At 44.0% G+C, this 7,500-nt stretch overlaps 1 pseudogene across 1 annotated transcript in view; it reads left to right on the forward strand.

Moving 5' to 3' along the window:
* The window catches only part of LOC143274646 (tryparedoxin pseudogene), an 87,424-nt pseudogene that overhangs the window by 48,949 nt on the left and 30,975 nt on the right, over positions 1-7,500 (forward strand). Inside the window, exon 2 of the transcript XR_013053294.1 lies at positions 4,363-4,620. The product of XR_013053294.1 is annotated as a tryparedoxin pseudogene (transcript). The remainder of the gene's footprint in view (positions 1-4,362; positions 4,621-7,500) is intronic.

Here is a 7,500-nt window from a genome sequence, read left to right on the forward strand (position 1 = left end):
TCTGTCTTTCTCTCTTCCTCTCTTTCTCTCTTTTCCAGTCCCTCTTTCACTCTCTCTTTCTTCATTGAAGTAGTGCTCAGTTTAACTAACGTCTTTCCACATCAGGTGATATGAGATCTGTTCCTTGTGCGAATGTGTGTGTGTGTGTGTGTGTGTGTGTGTGTGTGTGTGTGTGTGTGTGTGAACACATATATTTTGTGTCATCACACATACACACACATGGAAACTGGGTTGGATGGAAAGGAGAGAGAGAGAGAGAGAGAGAGAGAGAGAGAGAGAGAGAATGCTCTCTCTCTTTCTCTTTCTCTCTCACACTCATCAAATATTATGCGTTCGGTGCTAACCTCGTGGAATGTTTTTCTCTTTGCATCTACCTTCTCCCCCTCTCTGCTTCTGTCTCTGTTTGTCTCTCTCTCTGTGTCTCTGTCTCTCTCACCCTCTCTTTCTCTTTCTCTCTGTCCCAGTGTCTGTCTCTGTATCTCTCTGTGTTCTCTCTTTCTCTCTGAATCCGTGCGCTTGTAACGGTACCAAAACGAACGCCAGATAATCGACAGACAGACAGAAAATACGAAAAAGCTTAGCCTTATGAAGAGCACAGGAACAGGAGTCAAGATAGCTGCCGGAAAAAGAGGGCGCTAGTTAGGGTGGCAAGGGAGGTTACCTACTTCCGGGAGGTTATCGGCCGTAGCTGCTTTCGTTTTCTCGATAGTAGTTCGCACAGGACAGGAATGTCAGACCCTTGCCTAATGGGTCACGGTTAAGTATGTGTTGTTAAACGCACTTTTGCGCATCAGTTCCCCTCGCCCCCTCTGTCCTTTCCGACTCCATTGCATGCTGTTCGTGTTTCCTTATCCTTTGGCTGCTGTCGACTTGAATGCTCGTCAGTGATTGGCTGTCACCTCACTGAGGTCGCAGAGAGCTTGCAGTAAGGTTGTCAGTTACCGTTCTCTATTTTGGACGTCGTGTCGGATCTTCATGACTGTCATTGATTGAGCAGACGGGCGCCATAGCCGAATGGTTAAAGCGTTGGACTTTCGATCTGAGGGTCCCGGGTTCGAATCACGGTGACGGCGCCTGGTGGATAAAGGGTGGAGATTTTTACGATCTCCCAGGTCAACATATGTGCAGACCTGCTAGTGCCTGAACCCCCTTCGTGTGTTTATGCAAGCAGAAGATCAAATACGCACGTTAAAGATCCTGTAATCCATGTCAGCGTTCGGTGGGTTATGGAAACAAGAACATACCCAGCATGCACATCCCCGAAAACGGAGTATGGCTGCCTACATGGCGGGGTAAAAACGGTCATACACATAAAAGCCCACTCGTGTGCATACGAGTGAACGCAGAAGAAGAAGAAGAATTGATTGAGCAAAATCAGTGACACCACTGGAAGGTTCGCAAAATGTAGCTATTGCTCTTCATGTTCATGGCACACTGATCTCATTTTGATAATGATAATGGTAACGATAAAATGATAATAATAATAATGATTATATGATAATAATAATAATAATGATAATTTTTGTATTTATATAGCGTAAACTCCCCATAGATGTGCTCTAAGCGCCTCACATGAAACAATATATATATATATATATATATATATATATATATATATATATATAACAGTGCATTATACCACACAAGAGCACATGAAGACGTAGAAGAGGAAAACAAAATATGTATCCACCAGTACAATACTACAAACTTTGCCAGGGTTTAACAGACGCTGACATGGACTGCAGGATTTTAGACGTGCGCATTGTATCTTTTCTATGTATGTATGTATGTATGTGTGTGTGTGTGTGTGTGTGTGTGTGTGTGTGTGTGTGTGTGTGTGTGTATGTATGTATATATATATATATACACGGAGATGTCCGAGACACTAGCACGTACGTCTGGACCATAGGTATGTTGATTGGAAATCAACATAGGCTGTTGATTGGGAATGTTAATAGTGAGTATTGTGTTGTTGGAGTGTATTATTGTTTTTTTTTATGAGTTATTGGGTTTCGATAACGTGGCATTGATTGTATTGCATTGCATTGCATTGCATTGCTTTTTGTCACAACAGCTTTCTCTATGTAAAATTTGGACCGCTCTAGTCGGGGAGAGCGTGTCGCCACATTGTGGCGCCACTTGTATTTTATGTTGTTTTCTCTGTGTGTAGTAGTATTTGTTATACTGTAAACACATCAAAAAAAAAAAAAAAAAAAAAAGAAGAATTTTTTTTTTTTATAGAATTTTGTCAGGGACATCCGTTTTGTTGCCGTTGGTTCTTTTACATGCGCTAACGTACATGCTGCTTACGATACCTCGGTTTATCGTCTTTTAAGATAAACAGGTAGGAAGTAGGTAGGTATGTAGGTAGATATATACGAGACCTCGGTTTATCGTCTTTTAAGATAAACAGGTAGGTAGTAGGTAGGTATTAGGTAGGTATGTAGGTAGATAGATCGATCATTGATCCACGCAGGTGAATATCGACGGTGTGTTGGTGATGGAGTTTCATTTTTTCATCATCTCTTCATGTACAGATGAACCAGCGGAGCTCAAACAGACCAAAAAGTGATTGACAACTTTCACAGGTGTTTTTGCTTCTTCTTCGTTTTTTTTCCCCCCTCCTCAAAGATCCTTACCTGATCCACGTTCAGCCAGGTATTGTGACTGGCCCGTCACCTGGCTTGCTATCAGTGTGAGGCTGGTTCCGACAGGTGAAATGAGCGACTTGTCAGTCAGGATCTCACGGCAGAACAAATGCCTTTCTCACACTTAACTTTCTCCGCTCCTACCTTACTTTATCCGCCGTCTGTGTTTTTTTTTTTTCGTTTTGGGGAGTTTTCGTTTGTGGCCGGAGAGGGCTGTTTTCGTGTGTGGGGGAAGCTAGAAACATTGATAAGCTTCTTTGGCTTTCTCACGCTTTCTCAGTGTCAGCTCATTTAAATGAGCTCACAAAACTTTCCTTTTTAAGAACCTAAATTCACAGGTAACACATCACAATATCTGATTCATTCTCTTCAAGTCAGTAACTTTTTTTTTCCTTTTTTTTCTGATAATGTTTGGTTGTCTTACTGATATCCTAGTTTGTGTGTGTGTGAGTGCCATATGATGCCTGATTTTCTTCTTCTTTTTCTTCTTTAATTTTTTTTTCTATCTCCCTTTGTAGCATTTTTTCCCTCCGAGTGCATGAGTGTGTATGTAATTTTGTTCGTGGTCGATGGAGTATTTCTCTCCCCCCCCCCCCCGCCCCCACACCCCACCTTCCTTCCTTTTTTTTTTCTCGATCTAGTACTTTGATATTTTCCCCTTATGCTTGATATTTGCGTTTTTGTGCGTGTTTTTTTATGTCCAGGGCTGGGTGGAAAAAAGCATGTGTACTTGCTTATCTCATTACCCTGGTGAAATAAAAATTCTCGTTTCGTTTCGTTTCGTTTCGTTTCAGTCCTTGTCTGTTACTTACGTGTTTCACGTGCTGGTCTTTTAGTTTGGGAGTTTTCGTGTGGGGGAGGTAGAAAAAATTTAGCTTTCATGTTTTGTGCTTTTTCACGGTTTTGAAGGAGAGGACTGAGTGTAAGGGTTCAACTCGCCCCTCCAACCTCCGCCCCTCTCTCCCGTCCATCGCCGACCCTCCCCACCCCCTCCACCCCCCCACACCACCACATCAACCCACCATCCACCCACCACACCATCAACCCACCCACCACCCACCCACCACCGCATCAACCAACCCACCACCCATCAACCCACCGCCACCCACCACCCACCACAACACCAACCCACTGCCCACCAACCCTTCACCCCACCGCAATCCACCACCACTCCATCACCCACCAACCAACCACCGTCATACCACTCCATCGCCAACCACCACCTCGCCACCACCCACCACTACACCAACCCACCACCTACCACCACACCAACCCATCACCCACCAACCCACCATCCACTTCCCCACCGCCACCCACCATGATACCATTCCACCACCCACCGCCACCCATCACCCACCAACCCACTGCCCTCCAGCCCACCACCCCACCACCCACCCACCATCATACCAGTACACCGCCAACAACCACCACCCCACCACACGCCACCATCCCACCACCCACCACCACACCACCACACCAACCCATCACCCACCACCACACCAACCCACCACCATACCACTCCACCGCCAACAACCACCACCCCGCCACACTCCACCACCCATCCCATCCACACCACCCCATCACCACACCGTCTCCTGTCCCCGTAGACCATCGTGGTGATAGCCTTGGAGGTGGCCCTGTTAGTGGTCGGTGAGGAGCTGAGCACCATAATTTGATTTGATTTCATTTGATTTCGTTTGATTTGCCCCCGCAGAACAAGCTGACGAAGAAGTTCCGCATCCAAGGCATCCCCCGCCTGGTGATTCTGGACGGGGAGACAGGGAAGACGATCACCGTGGACGGCTTCAACCAGCTGATGGAGGACGAGAGCGGGTGCTCGTTCCCATGGCGACGGAAACCGTTCCAGGAGCTGGTCCGTGGGAAGCTGGTCCGCGGGGACAGCCAGGAGGAGGTGGAGGCCGAGGAGGTGCTCAAGGGGAAGATCGTGGGGCTCTACTTCGCTGCTAACTGGGTAGGTGGTTGTCGTGTTGTGTGTGTGTGTGTGTGTGTGTGTGTGTGTGTGTGTGTGTGTGTGGAGGTGGAGGTGGAGGCCGAGGAGGTGCTTAAAGGGGAGATCGTGGGGCTCTACTTCGCTGCTAACTGGGTAGGTGGTTGTCGTGTTGTGTGTTGTGGTGTGGTGTGGTGTGGTGTGTGTGTGTGTGTGTGTGTGTGTGTGTGTGTGTGTGTGTGTGTGTGTGTGTGTGTGGAGGTGGAGGTGGAGGCCGAGGAGGTGCTTAAGGGGGAGATCGTGGGGCTCTACTTCGCTGCTAACTGGGTAGGTGGTTGTCGTGTGTTGTGTTGTGTTGTGTTGTGTTGTGTTGTGTTGTGTGTGTGTGTGTGTGTGTGTGTGTGTGTGTGGAGGTGAAGGCCGAGGTGGTGCTTAAGGGGAAGATCGTGGGGCTCTACTTCGCTGCTAACTGGGTAGGTGGTGGTTGTTTGTTTGTTGGGATAGTGTGCTGTGAACTTGTTCGTCATGTTGTTATCGTCGTTGTTGTTGCTTTGTTTGCTCAACTTGTGCGTCTTGTTGTTATAATTATATATTATGCTTCTGTTTATTGTTTTTGTTGTTGATGTTGGGTAGGTGATGGTTTTCTGTGTGTTGTTCTTTGGTTTGGATATAGTCTTCCTCGTCATTTACGTCTTGTTGTTGGCGATGGTGCTGTTGCTGTTATTGTTGTTTTGTTGTTGTTCTTCTTTACATTCCGCCAGTGGTTTGGTTGGTTGGTGGTTGTTGTTGTTGTTGTTCTTCTTGTTCTTCTTTCTTTCTTTCTTCTTTCGCCACTTGTGTAGGTGGTGATTTTTGTTGTTGTTTGTGTTGTTGCTTATTTGGATATAGTCCATCCTCGTACTGCTACTTGTTGTTATTATTGTCCTCCTCCTCCTTTGTCCTCTTCTTCTTTTTCTTCTTCTTCGTCTTCTTCTTCTTCTTCGGTTTGCTGTTGTTGCTGTTGATCTTCATCTTCGTCGTCGTCACCATCATGGTCATCATTTTCTGCTTCATTTTTATTTATCTTCTTTTAAGTTATGTGAATATAATATATAAATAGTTCCAACTTATACTCGACACGAGATCAGCAGTGTGCAAGTATTTTGAATGGTGGACTCGACTGTAAACTAAATCTTTTCAAAGTTTTTTTTCTTCTGGCTTTTAAGCGCAGAGACATTATGAATCATGAATCACTATCAACAACTAGTTAAGGTACGAAAATGATTAATTATGTTTTGCCATTGCCTTATCACAAGGATGGTCTCTAACTGATACAGTGATTACGAAAGATTTACTATTCATTTATTTGTTTATCTGTCTGTTATTTATCTACTTATAAAAAATTTTGTGTGCCTTGTGTAGGTTTCTTTATGTATATTATGTTTGCAACGGGTCACAGGCCTATACGCAATTAAAACATTTGTTCTTGTTCTTGTTCTTGTTAATAGTTATGTGAATTGGTTCTTCTGATATTATAATAAACATTTTAACATTATTTTGTGCTCTTTGACTTGTTTTGAGAATCGACGGGTGATTAGCCCTGAAATGGCCATCTTGGCAATAAGCAATATGACTTGATTTGTTCTGTTTCTTCTTCTTGTTGTCGTCGTCGTTGTTATTGTTGTTACAGTTGCTCTTCATCATTATAATCGTATCCGTTATCAGTATCACCGTCTTCCTCTGCTTTAGCTTCTTGGTGTTATTTTTGCTTTTCACCACTCCCGCCCCCCCTTTTTTTAATTTTTAGTTTTACTCTTCTCTTGGCATGTCTTGTTTTTCCGCAAAACTATGAAAATTGTCTTGTTTGTAGCAAAGCATGATATTTTACTATCTCAGTAAAATAACACAATATGCATGATCTCTCTGTAAATAGAAAACTACGAAATGGACATAAGCAGATAAAGTGTGGGTTTTGTTTTTTTTTTGTTTTTTTTTCATAAGAAAATGACGCGAAGTATTTTCTTTTACATTGAATTTTATAATTAACACAGAAAAATGACGTGGCGGTTTTTCATTTTAGTTTACTATCATTGTAAAGTGACATAACGTTTCTTGATTTTCTGCAAAACTAAAATGACCTAAATTGACGAAACACATTTGATTTTATCATCACAGTAGAATGATCTAAGATTTCTTGTTTTTCTATCAAAATAATGAGGTGTAATTTGGTAGATTGTCTTCCTTTTAGTATCGAAGTAAATTGATGGGAAACGGGTTTTTTTGTTTTTTTTTCGCCCACAGAAAAATGACGCGAAGTGTTTTATTTGTACTTTCATCGTAAACATGTAGACGTTTCCGATTTTTTCTGACCCCCCCTCCTCACCCCCACCCACCCGAACCTCCGCCCCCCGTCAGTATCCATTCACCCCCCCCCCCCCCCCTTCCCTTCTTTTGCTTCCCGTTCTGCATGGTTCCCTTCCGGAAAGTTGCGTTTGTAATCATCAAGCTCGTAGCACTGATTATGTCGGCTTGAGATGTTATGATTTGGTCGCGTGCGCTCTTGGGGAAGCTCTCTCTCTCTCTCTCTCATCTGTGTGTGTGTGTGTGTGTGTGTGTGTGTGTGTGTGTGTGTGTGTGTGTGTGTGTGTGTGTGTGAATGATTAAGATAAGTGATTAACATACTCAGGCCTGGCACTAGAGAGAGAGAGGGAGAGGGAGAAAGAGAACTGGAAAAACAGGCCTGAGTATGTTAATCACTTATCTTAATCATTCACACACACACACACACACACACACACACACACACACACACACACACACACACACACACACACACACACACACACACACACACACACACACACACACACACACACACACACACACACACATACACACACACACATTAACACAAACACACACACA

The sequence above is a fragment of the Babylonia areolata genome, chromosome 29 (genome assembly GCF_041734735.1).
Source record: "Babylonia areolata isolate BAREFJ2019XMU chromosome 29, ASM4173473v1, whole genome shotgun sequence".
Classification (NCBI taxonomy): domain Eukaryota; kingdom Metazoa; phylum Mollusca; class Gastropoda; order Neogastropoda; family Buccinidae; genus Babylonia; species Babylonia areolata.